Genomic DNA, 15144 nt, shown 5'->3' on the forward strand with positions numbered 1-15144 from the left:
GCTTCCCTCTTTTTATGGACTCAACAATGAAGACCCATACAAACATTTAGATGAGTTCCTTGAGATTTGCACCACTGTCAAAATCCAGAACTTCACTGATGATGCTCTGAAACTTAGGTTGTTCCCTTTCTCCCTTAAGGATAGAGCTAAGCAGTGGCTCCATTCATTAGAAGCTAATTCCATTCTTTCATGGGCTCAAATGCAACAAGAATTTTTTAAAAAATACTTTTCCATAGGAAGAACGAATCAGTTTAGACATGCCATCACAAGCTTCTCCCAAACTGAGGGAGAAGAATTTCATGAAACTTGGGAGAGATTTCGGGACCTAATCCGTAAATGCCCACATCATCAAATACCTAAATGGCAGCTAGTGCAATGTTTCTATGACGGATTGACTGAACGAAACCATCAGATGATCGATGCTGCATGCGGAGGAACTTTCATGCTTAAAAGTGACAATGAGGCATGGCAATTGTTTGAAAGTCTTAATGAAAATTTTCTCCACCATGCCTGCTCCGCTCGTCAAGCACCCCCAAGTTCTCAAAGAAAAGGGACCATAAATGAAGTTAGCCAGTCCATAGGTCTATTTGACAAAGTAGATGCACTATCCCGCAAGTTGGACCGGCTAATGTCTAGAGAACGGCTTCCAAACTTTCCCCAAGCACAAGTTTGTGCTCTCTGTTCTAGCCTGTCTCATTCTGTTTTTGAGTGCCCTTTGGCAGCTCAATTCTCTGAATTTGTGCAAGAACAAGTTAATGCTGCCCAAACACAATTCCGACCGGGTAATGATCCATATTCTACCACTATAACCCGGGATGAAGCAACCATCCAAAATTTTTTTGGAAGCAACAAAATCCTAGTACTTCCCAACCTTATTTCCAAAACTTTCAACCGTTCCAGGATGTTCATCCAAACCGTCCTCCAACTCACTATTCACAATTTCAACATGTCCCTCCTCCACCACCCTAGAGAGATACTGCTTTTGAGCAGAAAGTATTAACTGCTCTTCAAGGACTGGAAGCCAATACACAATTGTTGCACTCCCATACCCAGTCTATTGCCAAATTAGAAACCCATCTAGGGCAGTGAGGATGATAGTGGTATTTTGATGATTAACAAGCAATAATCAAGAGTATGTTACAAGTTAATTCGATACTTCATTTATAAGTCTGTTACTCTCAGTATATTCGTATAATTATATAAAGATGCATTTCATTGTTTATATGGATGAATCTAACCTTGAGTTCAGCAAAGTGTGGTTTGAGTCGACCCCAAGGTTGATTGGGTCGACCCCTGTTGCCCAAGGTGACAAGCCAAGAGGGGGGGGTGAATTGGTTTCTTCTAAATTTTGATGCTTTAAACGTTTTCTTAATTAAGTGCGGTGGATGCTTTCTTAAGCTATTTGAGTGAGTTAAACTAACGCAAGAGTAGAAGATGATGCAAGAGTAAATGAAAACACAAGCACAACACAAACACAACAATATATAGTGGTTCGGTGCTCTCCTTAGCACCTACGTCCACTCTCCAAGCGTCCCCTTGAGAATTCACTATAATCTCGCGGATTACAGTTGGATTGTTTTCCGGGCTCACAATCCAAAAACCTTTGTTGGTTTTACGGGCTCACCAACGAACCTATACACTTTGGTTTTCCGGGTTCACCAAAAACCTTTGTTGGTTTTACGGGCTCACCAACGAACCTATACACTTTGGTTTTCCGGGTTCACCAAAAACCTTTGTTGGTTTTGCGGGCTCACCAACGAACCTTTACAAAGTATTTAATTAACAAAAGGAAGGATTCAAACTCCTAAATGAGCATATGAAACAATATAAGCTACAAGGAAGAGTTAGAAAGTATTTATCGCTTTGAAGTCGCTTTGCTCTTCTTTGTCAAGGATGCTTCACTCTTTAAAGGGGATGGAGCTCTTGATGCCTCTTTGAATCTGCTCAATCCCTTTCTTTGATTCTTGAATGAAGCTCTTGATGAAGAAGATTAGGGCACTTTTGTATTCTTGGGTACTCTTTGATATTTAACTCAAAAGTTGTTCTCTCTGATGAATAGTGCCCCTTTAAATAGCTTCCCACCTTCTTAGGACAAGTCCCAATGGTTAGATTTGAAAAACTAGCCGTTACTCACCTTGGAAAGGACAAAAAGTACAGTTGCAGAACTAGCCGTTACTGTTCAGCCCGTGTTTGGGTCGGCTCAACCTGTCCTTGGGTCGACCCAACTTTGCCTTGGGTCGACTCAAACATTCCTTGGGTCGACCCTCTCAGAAACCACAGAAACTTTAATTTCAGCCTTCCTTCCCATGGGTCGACCCAACCATTCTTTGGGTCGACTCAAAGTCCACTTGGGTCGACTCAATTTCTTCTTGGGTCGACCTTCTCAGTAATTCCAGAGAACCAATTTCTGTCTGTCTTTCTGTCTTGCCTTTGGGTCGACCCTCTCAGGGTTTGGGTCGACTCAAGCTTGGGTCGACTCAACCACTGTTTGGGTCGACCCTCTCAGTAAATCCAGAGAGCATTCTTCAGTTGTGTTTTTGAGGTTCTTCAAGGTTGGGTCGACTCATGTCGACTCATGCTTACCTTGGGTCGACCCAACTCACTGTTCATTTGTGCCATTTTTGCAGGAGTGTGCCAAATGATTTCTTGATGTGCCGGGGTTGACCCAATCAACCTTTGGGTCGACTCAATCCACACTTTGCTGCATTCTCAAGGTTAGATTCATTCAAATGAACAAGGTCATGTATCTATTTTCAATTAACCAAATATACTGAGAGTAATGAACTTATAAATGAAGTATCAATTTAACTTATAGCATACTCTAGATAATTGCTTGTTAATCATCAAAATAACACTATCATCCTCAATCTCCCCCTTTTTGATGATTACAAAATAAAGAGTATAAGTCTATTGATACTTGTCTTTAAAATCAGTTTATAAAAGGGATTAAATTGCTGAATTTCAGCTTTTCATATATACTTGTGAAATCTCCCCCTATATCATTCAAATGTTGCCAATTTGACTTTTTGAATTGCTCCCCCTTTCATTTATAATTCATTAGCAATGAAACTTCAAAAATTGGAGATAAACTCTGAGTTTCAGGTTATGTATCGGGGTGCGAGAGGTGCGTGCCAAATTCTGAATTTATATGTGCCAAATTCTGAACTTTGATGGAAATTTTTGATTTAGTCAATTTCATTGTTACAAATTGCTCCCCCTTAGATGTATAAGCTTTCTTATATGATTTTCAATTTGTTTGCCCATTTATTTCTCTTTTCTTTACATAACTTTTATCTTTATTTCTCCCCTTTTTGTTATATTTCTTTACTTCTCCCAAAATTAATACTCTTTCTTTACTTCTTAAATAAAATACTCTTTCTTTACTTAAATTGAATACTCTTTCTTTTCTTAATACTCTTTCTTTTCGTAAATACTCTTTCTTTTCTTCTCCCCCTTTTTGTTATCATCAAAAATATATATATGGGAAAAGATGCAATAAATAATAAACTTCAAACTTCATTGATCAAAATAGGAACATTTTCATACATTCATGTCAAAAACAAAGACAGATACAATGTTCCTTAATCAAGATTTAAAGATACATAAGATAAAAACAAGATACATAGGAGAAAAGCAAGATACATGTGAGAACTAGATATCTAGCCTAGGCTCTAAACATAGACGCTAAGATCAGCCTAGGGGGAATCTAATGGCTGGGATCTAGTCCTCATCCTCCTAGCATACGTGGCGAGGGGAGGTCGAGCCTGGTGAGACTGTGTCTGGCGTGGAGCACGACGAGCGGGATGACTCTGTGCCGATATTTCTGACTCAGCAGCCTGTGGCACAGACGGTCCATGTGTCTCTCTCTCTCTCCGGAGTGCTCCTATCTGCTGCCTCAGATCACTGATCTCAGCAGACATGACATCCAACCGGGCGTCCAATCGGCTCGTGAGCCCGTCAGTAATAGTCCTCGCCTGAGCTGTCATGAGCTCTGTCATCCTGCTCCAGAAGTCATCCGTATCTGTCGGAGGAGCGGATGACGATGGTCCAGCCTCTGAGGGTACAGTAGGATGATCCATAGGCTCCTCATCCTCATCCTCTGGTGCCTCTCCCTCTGGTGCCTCACCCTGAATGCCTGCACCGGTGTGAATCCACTGCCCGTTCACTTTCGCATATCCCATGCGTATGAGTGTCCGTGCAGTGTACGTGTCCGTGTGATGCAGACTCTTGGATGCCTCCTCCTCAAGAGGTAAACCATGCTGACGGAAGATCAATGTAAGTATCATACCATAAGGTAGTGATACCCTGTTGCTGCACATCACCTTCCTCATCTGCCTTAATATCATAGCCGGAAGATTTAGAGGAGTCCCCCGAATCATACACTCCATAACTGCTAGATCTCGCTCTGAGATGAGATCAAATCTCCCGGTCTTCGGAAATAAAATCCTATTTATCATATTAAGCAATAACCTCATCTCAGCGGAAAGAGAACTAGCTATTACCTTCTGAGAAAAATCGAAGTTCTCGTTTTCCATGATCAATTGCAGAGCTCTCATTTTGTCTTCTGGCCTCTCCGGAGTGGCTCCTATGCAGGGTAGGTGTAGTAACTCACTCAAGCTCTCCTCGGATACACGGATCCGAACCCCTCGAACTTCCGACACAAGCCCTCCCATACCAGTCTTGAGGAAGGCATAGAACTCTTGTACCAACCCGGGGTAGATGACCACATCTAGGGAGCAAAGATACTCCCAACCTTGTCTTTGGATCCATTCCCAAATCCAAAACCCTTCTTGATTGAAAAACTCCGAATGGATCCTTCTCCCGGTAGTAACCGGCCTCCCCGCAAATCTTGCAAGGATCACTGAGGGGGAAGGAGGAGGAGGGACCTCCGCACGTGCCTCACGTCTTGGAGACACGGGAGAAGGCTCGGTAGGGTGCCTTTCCTCTTGTTGGACCCGGGTCACTCTTCCGGATCTCTTGGCTACGGCTCGTTTGGGTCCCATTTCTCCAAGATCCTTAGGAAATCTACTGTTTGGAGGAGTTTAGTGGAGATTGGAGAGTGGGGGCTAGTCTTTTCGGAAGAAGACAAAGGGCAAACAGTGCCCTAGATGTGCTCTCGGGCCCCCTTTTAACAGTGGGGTCCCGACGTTGGGTCGACTCAAGATTTTTCTTGGGTCGATTCAACGTTGGGTCGACCCATGTTCTGGGTTGGGTCGACCCAAGTGCAGAAATTTTCTTTTCTCTTCCTTTTTGCTTCTAAAAAGTTTTCCTTGCTTCCAATCCTTATAAACTCTTTATGGAACAATGATACATGAGTAAGAAATCTATAGATAACAAATTTGACTCATGTTTCATGGGATTTTTGAAATTAGAGGAATGTATCATGAGACTACTATCTCCCTTTTATATTTCTTTAATAAAAAGGATCACATATGCCTAATTTCCTCCTGAGCATACAGAATCTATCTTCACTCAATGGTTTGGCAAATATGTCGGCCAATTGTTTTTCCGTGCATATATGCTCAATATATACATTTCCATTTTGCACATGATCCCTAATAAAATGGTACCTTATTTCTATGTGTTTGGCTTTAGAGTGTTGAACTGGATTTTTAGTGAGATTGATAGCACTAGTATTATCACACTTAATAGGAATATTATCTTGTTTGACTCCATAGTCCTCTAGTTGTTGCTTGAGCCATAATACTTGAGCACAACAACTACCAGCAGCTATGTATTCAGCTTCAGCTGTGGACAGTGCCACTGAGTTCTGCTTCTTACTAAACTATGATACTAAGTTATTTCCTAAGAATTGACATGTGCCACTTGTGCTCTTCCTATCTAACTTGCATCCAGCAAAGTCAGCATCTAAATATGCAAGCAAATCTAGACAGGAGTCTCTCGAGTACCATAATCCAATGGTGGTAGTTCCTCTTAAGTATCTAAGGATTCTCTTAACAGCACTTAAATGTGACTCCTTAGGATCCGATTGGTATCTAGCACATATCCCTACACTAAATACAATGTCGGGTCTACTAGCAGTAAGATAGAGCAAGGATCCAATTAGTCCTCTATAGAGCTTAATATCAACACTTTTCCCTTTTTCATCTTTGTCTAGCTTACTAGTAGGATTCATTGGAGTGCCAATTTCCTTATGATTTTCATTCCCAAACTTCTTCAGTATTTCCTTTGTATACTTAGTTTGATGAATGAAAATGCCTTCTTTGGTTTGTTTGATTTGTAATCCTAGAAAGAAGCTTAGTTCTCCCATCAAACTCATCTCAAATTCTCCATGCATTAAATCAGCGAATTCTTTGCATAGAGTATCATTAGTGGCACCAAAGATTATGTCATCTACATATATTTGCACCACTAATAGATTTTTGTCCTTTCTTTTGATGAATAAAGTTTTATCTACATTTCCTCTACAAAAATCATTTTCAAGCAGAAATTTACTTAGTCGATCATACCAAGCCCTAGGTGCTTGCTTTAATCCATATAATGCCTTATGTAGTTTAAACACATGATTTGGCAATTCATGATTTTCAAATCCTGGAGGTTGTTCTACATATACTTCCTCCTCAATAATACCATTTAAGAATGCACTCTTCACATCCATTTGATATAATTTAAAATCCATGAAACATGCAAATGCCAGAAGCAATCTAATAGCCTCTAATCTAGCTACAGGAGCAAATGTCTCATCAAAATCTATTCCTTCTTCTTGATTGTATCCCTTAGCTACAAGTCTAGCCTTATTCCTTATAACTAATCCATTTTCATCTAATTTATTTCTAAATACCCATTTTGTTCCAATTACTGAATTATGCTTTGGTCTTTCAGTTAATGTCCATACATTACTTCTTTTAAATTGATTTAATTCCTCTTGCATGGCATTTATCCAGTTAGTATCTTTTTCAGCCTCTTCATAAGTTTTAGGTTCTAATTGTGAAACAAAAGCAAGATAATCATTTAAATTTCTAAGAGATGATCGAGTTCTTACCCCTTGAGATGGATCACCAATGATTAAATCTTTAGGATGTCCATGTGCATACCTCCATTCTTTTGGCACGTCTTGGGGTTGTGGTGGCACGCAATCATCTCCCTTATCTTGATTTGGCACGTCATCAATTTTCAACTTTTCAAAGTCGATAATTTCTGTATCATCATCAATAATATTTTCTTTCCTAGCAGACTCACTATCAGACTCATCAAATATAATATTGACTGACTCTTCTACTACTAAGGTTCTTTTGTTGAATACTCTGTATGCCTTGCTAGATGTGGAGTATCCTAAGAAGATACCTTCATCTGACTTGGCATCAAATTTACTTAAGTCCTCCTTGCCATTATTTAAGATAAAACATCTACATCCAAACACTTTAAAATATTTTGCAGTTGGTTTCTTATTCTTCCAAAGTTCATAAGGAGTTTTCTTAGTTATAGGTCGTATTAAAACTCGATTTAGAATATGGCAAGAGGTGTTTATAGCTTCAGCCCAAAAGTACTTTGGAAGATTTGACTCGCACAACATTGTGCGTGCCATTTCTGCCAATGTCCTATTTTTCCTTTCAACAACCCCATTTTGTTGAGGCGTTCTAGGTGCTGAAAATTGATGTGATATTCCATTTTAGTGCAAAATTCCTCGAAGTGTTGATTTTCAAATTCAGTACCATGATCACTTCGAATGGCTACTAAGGTGAGTTTCTTTTCATTTATGATTTTATTATATAGTTTCAAAAATTCTGAAAATGCTTCATTCTTATGTGCCAAAAATGAAACCCATGTATACCTTGAAAAATCATCAACAATAACTAGTCCATATTTCTTTCCTCCTAGACTTGTAGTTCTAGTAGGTCCAAATAAATCCATGTGTATGAGTTCAAATGGTCTAGTTGTTGATACTACGTTTTTCGATTTGAAAGATGACTTAGTTTGTTTTCCCAATGAACATGGTCCACATATTTTGTCCTTTTCAAAAATCAAATTTGGCACATCCTTTATTAATTCCTTCTTAACTAGTTTTGATATTAATTCCATACTAGCATGTCCTAATCTTCGATGCCAAAGCCAACTAGTTTCAATTTTCTTTTCTTCATTAGTAATTAAGCATAAACCATTTTTCTTGCCTAACTCATGAAGATCTACTAAGTAAATATTTCTTTGCCTTTGTCCTACAAGTACAATGCTATTATCTTTAGGATTTGTGATTATGCATACAGATGCTTCAAATGTAACTTTAAATCCTTTATCACAAAATTGACTTATGCTAAGAAGGTTATGTTTCAAACCCTTAACTAATAAAACATTTTCTATAAAAATAGATGGAGCAATGAAAATTTTACCCTTTCCAATGATATACCCTTTACCATTGTCTCCATAGGTCACTACTCCACCTTTCTTTGGTTCCAAGGTGGACAAATTGATCTTCGTCACCGGTCATGTGTCTTGAACAGCCACTATCTAGATACCATCGTTTTTCCATTTTATCAGCTGCAAGACACACCTGCAATCAAGATCAAGAAGAACCTTTAGGTACCCAAGCTAAGTTGGGTCCTTTAGGGTTAGTACTCCATGTTCCTTTTGGAACCCAAACTTTCTTGAATTTTATCTTTTGATTATTACTTGATCTGTTTTGACTAGACTTTCTAAAATTACATTCATATGCTCTATGTCCTATCTTATTACAACAATAACAAGTAATATTTTCCCTTTTAGCTTTTACAAAAATATTCTTTAAGAGTTTTTGTTTCCTATTTGTTCTATACCCTAAACCGGCCTTATCATATACAGCTTTTTGGCTATCAAGAATCAAGTTTAATTTGGTAGAACTAAGAGTAAATCTATCTACCAAAGATTTATATTTTTCAGCATCTTCTTTTAGCTTGACATTTTCAGCAATTAGATTTTTGGTTTCATTTTCAAGTTTCCTACTTAATGTTTCATAGTTATGAGACAGTTTTATCTTATCTTTAATGAGAGATTGATTTTCTTCTTTTAGAGCTTTATTTTTATTAATTACTTTCTTATGTTCTTCCATGAGTTCTAAGAATGCATCATGCAATTCATCAACAGTAAAATCACAGTCAAGTTCAGAATCTACCTCATCGTCATTGGCCATATGACATATTTGGGCCGTGTCTTGATGATCTTCGTCCTCCGAACTTGATTCCTCACTTTCACTCCAATCGGCCATAAAATTCTTCTTTTTCAACTTTCTTGCCATCCTCTTCAAATCTGGGCAATCTATCTTATAATGCCCGGGTTTGTTACACTCATAGCAAATGGGAGTCTCCTTTTCTTTTTCCTTATCCTTAACCTTTTCTTTGCTTGAGTTACCTTTAAGAAAGGGTTTCTTTTTATGGAACTTATTCTTACCTCTCATGAATCTTCTGAATTTTCTCCCAAGCACTGCCATCCCTTCTTCATCAATATCTTCATCATCATCTGAATCTTCCGATTCAGTTTGTTGTCTAGGGGTGGTAGTCTTTAGGGCAATGGGTTTTCTTCTCTTGACCTCATCTTCTGAATTTTGCCTCATTGTCAACTCATGGGTCATGAGAGATCCTAGGAGCTCCTCTAACTGCAGTATGTTGAGGTCCTTTGCCTCTTGAATAGCGGTTACCGTGGCCTCCCAATTCCTTGGTAGAGACCTGAGAATTTTACGCACCAAATCAGAGTTAGAATAAGACTTTCCTAAACTTTTAAGCCCATTTATAATATCAGTAAAACGAGTAAACATATCAGTTATGGACTCAGTAGATTCCATTTTAAACAGTTCATACTTGTGTACTAATATGTTTATCTTGGACTCCTTAACTTGATTGGTCCCTTCATGTGTGACCTCAAGTCTATCCCAAATTTCTTTGGCGGTGGTGCAAGTGGATATTCTATTAAATTCATTTACATCTAAAGAGCAGTAAAGTGTATTTACAGCTTTTGCATTTAACTGTGCTAATCTTCTATCACTTTCATTCCAATCCATTTCTGGTTTGGGTATGATAGTGCCATCTATGTTAAGTGTGGGTATGTGAGGTCCTCTAGTGATGATTTGCCACAGTTCATAGTCCGAAGCTTGAATGAATATCCTCATTCTAGCTTTCTAATATGTGTAGTTTGTGCCATTAAATAGAGGTGGTCTATTTGTGGATTGCCCCTCACTCATTGCACATCCCACTTGGGTTGTCATGATCTTTAACTCTTGATTGTTAGATCAATGAGCACTATTAGAGCACCTCGCTCTGATACCACTTGTTGCCCAAGGTGACAAGCCAAGAGGGGGGGGTGAATTGGTTTCTTCTAAATTTTGATGCTTTAAACGTTTTCTTAATTAAGTGCGGTGGATGCTTTCTTAAGCTATTTGAGTGAGTTAAACTAACGCAAGAGTAGAAGATGATGCAAGAGTAAATGAAAACACAAGCACAACACAAACACAACAATATATAGTGGTTCGGTGCTCTCCTTAGCACCTACGTCCACTCCCCAAGCGTCTCCTTGGGAATTCACTATAATCTCGCGGATTACAGTTGGATTGTTTTCCGGGCTCACAATCCAAAAACCTTTGTTGGTTTTACGGGCTCACCAACGAACCTATACACTTTGGTTTTTCGAGTTCACCAAAAACCTTTGTTGGTTTTACGGGCTCACCAACGAACCTATACACTTTGGTTTTCCGGGTTCACCAAAAACCTTTGTTGGTTTTGCGGGCTCACCAACGAACCTTTACAAAGTGTTTAATTAACAAAAGGAAGGATTCAAACTCCTAAATGAGCATATGAAACAATATAAGCTACAAGGAAGAGTTAGAAAGTATTTATCGCTTTGAAGTCGCTTTGCTCTTCTTTGTCAAGGATGCTTCACTCTTTAAAGGGGATGGAGCTCTTGATGCCTCTTTGAATCTGCTCAATCCCTTTCTTTGATTCTTGAATGAAGCTCTTGATGAAGAAGATTAGGGCACTTTTGTATTCTTGGGTACTCTTTGATATTCAACTCAAAAGTTGTTCTCTCTGATGAATAGTGCCCTTTTAAATAGCTTCCCACCTTCTTAGGACAAGTCCCAATGGTTAGATTTGAAAAACTAGCCGTTACTCACCTTGGGAAGGACAAAAAGTACAGTTGCAGAACTAGCCGTTACTGTTCAGCCCGTGTTTGGGTCGGCTCAACCTGTCCTTGGGTCGACCCAACTTTGCCTTGGGTCGACTCAAACATTCCTTGGGTCGACCCTCTCAGAAACCACAGAAACTTCAATTTCAGCCTTCCTTCCCATGGGTCGACCCAACCATTCTTTGGGTCGACTCAAAGTCCACTTGGGTCGACTCAACTTCTTCTTGGGTCGACCCTCTCAGTAATTCCAGAGAACCAATTTCTGTCTATCTTTCTGTCTTGCCTTTGGGTCGACCCTCTCAGGGTTTGGGTCGACTCAAGCTTGGGTCGACTCAACCACTGTTTGGGTCGACCCTCTCAGTAAATCCAGAGAGCATTCTTCAGTTGTGTTTTTGAGGTTCTTCAAGGTTGGGTCGACTCATGTCGACTCATGCTTACCTTGGGTCGACCCAACTCACTGTTCATTTGTGCCATTTTTGCAGGAGTGTGCCAAATGATTTCTTGATGTGCCGGGGTTGACCCAATCAACCTTTGGGTCGACTCAATCCACACTTTGCTGCATTCTCAAGGTTAGATTCATTCAAATGAACAAGGTCATGTATCTATTTTCAATTAACCAAATATACTGAGAGTAATGAACTTATAAATGAAGTATCAATTTAACTTATAGCATACTCTAGATAATTGCTTGTTAATCATCAAAATAACACTATCATCCTCAACCTCGGCACATCAAGAAAGCATCTGGCACACTTCTGCAAAAATGGCACGGATGAACAATAGTTGGGTCGACCCAAGGAAAGCATGAGTCGACCCAAACCTCAAGCCTCTCAAGCCTCAAGAAAACAGTTCTCTGGAAATACTAAGAGGGTCGACCCAAGAGGAAGTTGAGTCGACCCAAGCTTGAGTCGACCCAAACACTGAGAGGGCCGACCCAAAGGCAGTGACAGAATACATTGACAGAATAGGTTCTCTGGAAACCCTGAGAGGGTCGACCCAAGTGGAAGTTGAGTCGACCCAACTGAACCTTGAGTCGACCCAAAGAAATGTTGAGTCGACCCAAGTGAAGGAAGGCTGAATTGCAGGTTTCTGTGGTTCTGAGAGGGTCGACCCAAGGAAAGGTTGAGTCGACCCAAGTGAAAGTTGGGTCGACCCAAGTGAAAGTTGGATCGACCCAAGGAAAGGTTGAGTCGACCCAAGCACGGGCAAAAGCATAACGGCTAGTTCTGCAGAAGTACTTTTTGTCCTTCCAACAGTGAGTAACGGCTAGTTTTTGAATTCTAACCATTGGGGCTTGTCCAATGGATGAAGGAAACTATTTAAAATGGCACTATTCATCAGAGAGAACATCCTTTTGCAAAATATCAAAGAGTACACAAGAAAGACAAAGTGCCCTAATCTTCTTCATCCAAGTGCTTCATTCAAGAGTCAAAAGAAAGTGGTTGAGCAGATTTCAAGAGTCATTAAGAGCTCCATCCACCCTTGAAGAGTGAAGTATCCTTGACAAAGAAGAGAGAAGTCACATCAAGCGATAACTATTCTCTAAACTCTTCTTTGTAGATTATATTGTTATATTTGCTCATCTAGGAGCTTAAATCTTCTTACTTCGTTTATTAAACTCCTTGTAAAGGTTAGTTGGTAAGCCCGCAAAACCAACGGTGTAGGTTGATTGGTGAACCCGTAAAACCAATTGTAAAGGTTCGTTGTGAGCCCGGAAAACCAACATAGGTTCGTTGGTGAGCCCGTAAAACCAACATAGGTTTTTGGTGAACCCGGAAAACCAAAGTGTAAAGGTTAGTTGGTAAGCCCACAAAACCAACGGTGTAGGTTGATTGGTGAACCCGTAAAACCAATTGTAAAGGTTCGTTGGTGAGCCCGAAAAACCAACATAGGTTCGTTGGTGAGCCCGTAAAACCAACATAGGTTTTTGGTGAACCCGAAAAACCAAAGTGTAAAGATTTTTGGATTGTGAGCCCGAAAAACAATCCAACTATAATCCGCGGGATTATAGTGAATTCTCAAGGGGTCGCTTGGGGAGTGGACGTAGGTGCTTAGGAGAGCACCGAACCACTATACTTCTTGTGTGTTTGTATTGTGCTTTGTTAAATTCCACTAACTCATCAATTGACATAAGTAAGATAGTTAAAATCTAAGAGAAACCAATTCACCCCCCCTCTTAGCTTGTCACCTTGGGCAACAAGTGGTATCAGAGCAAGGTGCTCCAATAGTACTTATCGATCTCACAATTAAGAGTTAAAGATCATGACAACCCAAGTGGGATGTTCTATGAGCGAGGGGCAATCCACAAATAGACCTCCTCTATTTAATGGCACGAATTACACATTCTGGAAAGCTAGGATGAGGATATTCATTCAAGCTCTAGACTATGAATTGTGGTATATTATTACTAGAGGACCTCATACACCCACAATTAGTATAGAGGGCACTATCATACCTAAACCAGAAATGGATTGGAATGAAAGTGATAGAAGATTAGCACAATTAAATGCAAAAGCAATTAATGTACTTTACTGTTCATTAGATGTAAGTGAATTCAATAGAATATCTACATGCATCTCTGCAAAAGAAATTTGGGACAAACTTGAGGTCACACATGAAGGAACTAATCAAGTTAAGGAGTCAAAAATAAACGTATTAGTACATAAGTATGAATTGTTTAAAATGGAATCCACTGAGTCCATAACTGATATGTTTACTCGTTTTACTGAAATTATAAATGGGCTAAAGAGTTTAGGAAAGTCTTATACTAACTCTGAATTGGTGTGAAAAATTCTCAGGTCTCTACCAAGAGTTTGGGAGGCCAAGGTAACTGCAATTCAGGAAGCTAAGGACCTCAATACACTGCAATTAGAGGAACTTCTAGGATCACTCATGACCCATGAGTTGACCATGAGGGAAAATTCAGAAGATGAGGTCAAGAGAAGAAAGACCATTGCCCTAAAGTCTACCACTCCAAAACAACAAACTGAGTCGGAACATTCAGATGATGATGATGAATTTGATGAAGAAGGAATGGCTATGCTTGGAAGAAAATTCAAAAAATTTATGAGAGGTAAGAATAGATTTCATAAAAAGAAATCCTTCTTCAAAGGTAGCTCAAGCAAAGAAAAGAGTAAGGACAAAGAAAAGAAAAAAGAAACACCTAATTGTTATGAGTGTAACAAACCCGGGCATTATAAGATAGATTGCCCGAAATTGAAGTGGATGGCAAGAAAACTCAAAAAGAAGAACTTCATGGCTGAATGGAGTGAAAGTGAGGAGTCAAGTTCGGAAGAAGAAGATCATCAAGGGACGGCCCAAATATGCCATATGGCCAATGACGATGAGGTAGATTCTGAACTTGAATGTGATTTTACTGTTGATGAATTACATGATGCATTTTTAGAACTCATGGAAGAATATAAAAAACTAATCAATAAAAATAAAGTTTTAAAAGAAGAAAATCAATCTCTTATCAAAGATAAGTTAAAACTATCTCATAACTATGAAACATTAAGTAGGAAACTCACAAATGAAACCAAGAATCTAATTGCTGAAAATGTCAAGTTAAAAGAAGATGCTGAAAAATATAAATCCTTAGTAGATAAGTTTACACTTAGTTCAACCAAATTAAATATGATTCTTGATAGTCAAAAAGCTGTATATGATAAGGTTGGATTAGGATATAAAACAAATAGGAAACAAAAATACTTAAAGAACATTTTTGTAAAAGCTAAAAATGAAAATATTACTTGTCATTGCTGCAATAAATTAGGACATAAAGCATATGAATGTAACTATAGAAAATCCAGTCAAAACAAATTGAGTAATTATCATAAGCTTAAATTCAAGAAAGTTTGGATTCCAAAAGGAACATCAAGTACTAACCCTAAAGGACCCAACATAGTTTGGGTACCTAAAGCTCATTCTTGATCTTGATTGCAGGGGTGTCTTGCAGCTAATAAAGTGGAAAAATGATGGTATCTAGATAGCGGCTGTTCAAGACACATGACCGGTGACGTAGACTAATTTGTCACCTTG

General features: G+C 39.1%; 1 non-coding gene across 1 annotated transcript; it reads right to left on the bottom strand.

Moving 5' to 3' along the window:
• Positions 1-248: 248 nt before the first annotated feature.
• Positions 249-354, bottom strand: LOC120110722. Its single transcript, XR_005511858.1, has one exon. It is a non-coding gene; the product is annotated as a small nucleolar RNA R71 (small nucleolar RNA).
• Positions 355-15144: the final 14790 nt, after the last annotated feature.

This window comes from Phoenix dactylifera, chromosome 4, assembly GCF_009389715.1.
Source record: "Phoenix dactylifera cultivar Barhee BC4 chromosome 4, palm_55x_up_171113_PBpolish2nd_filt_p, whole genome shotgun sequence".
Taxonomy (NCBI): domain Eukaryota; kingdom Viridiplantae; phylum Streptophyta; class Magnoliopsida; order Arecales; family Arecaceae; genus Phoenix; species Phoenix dactylifera.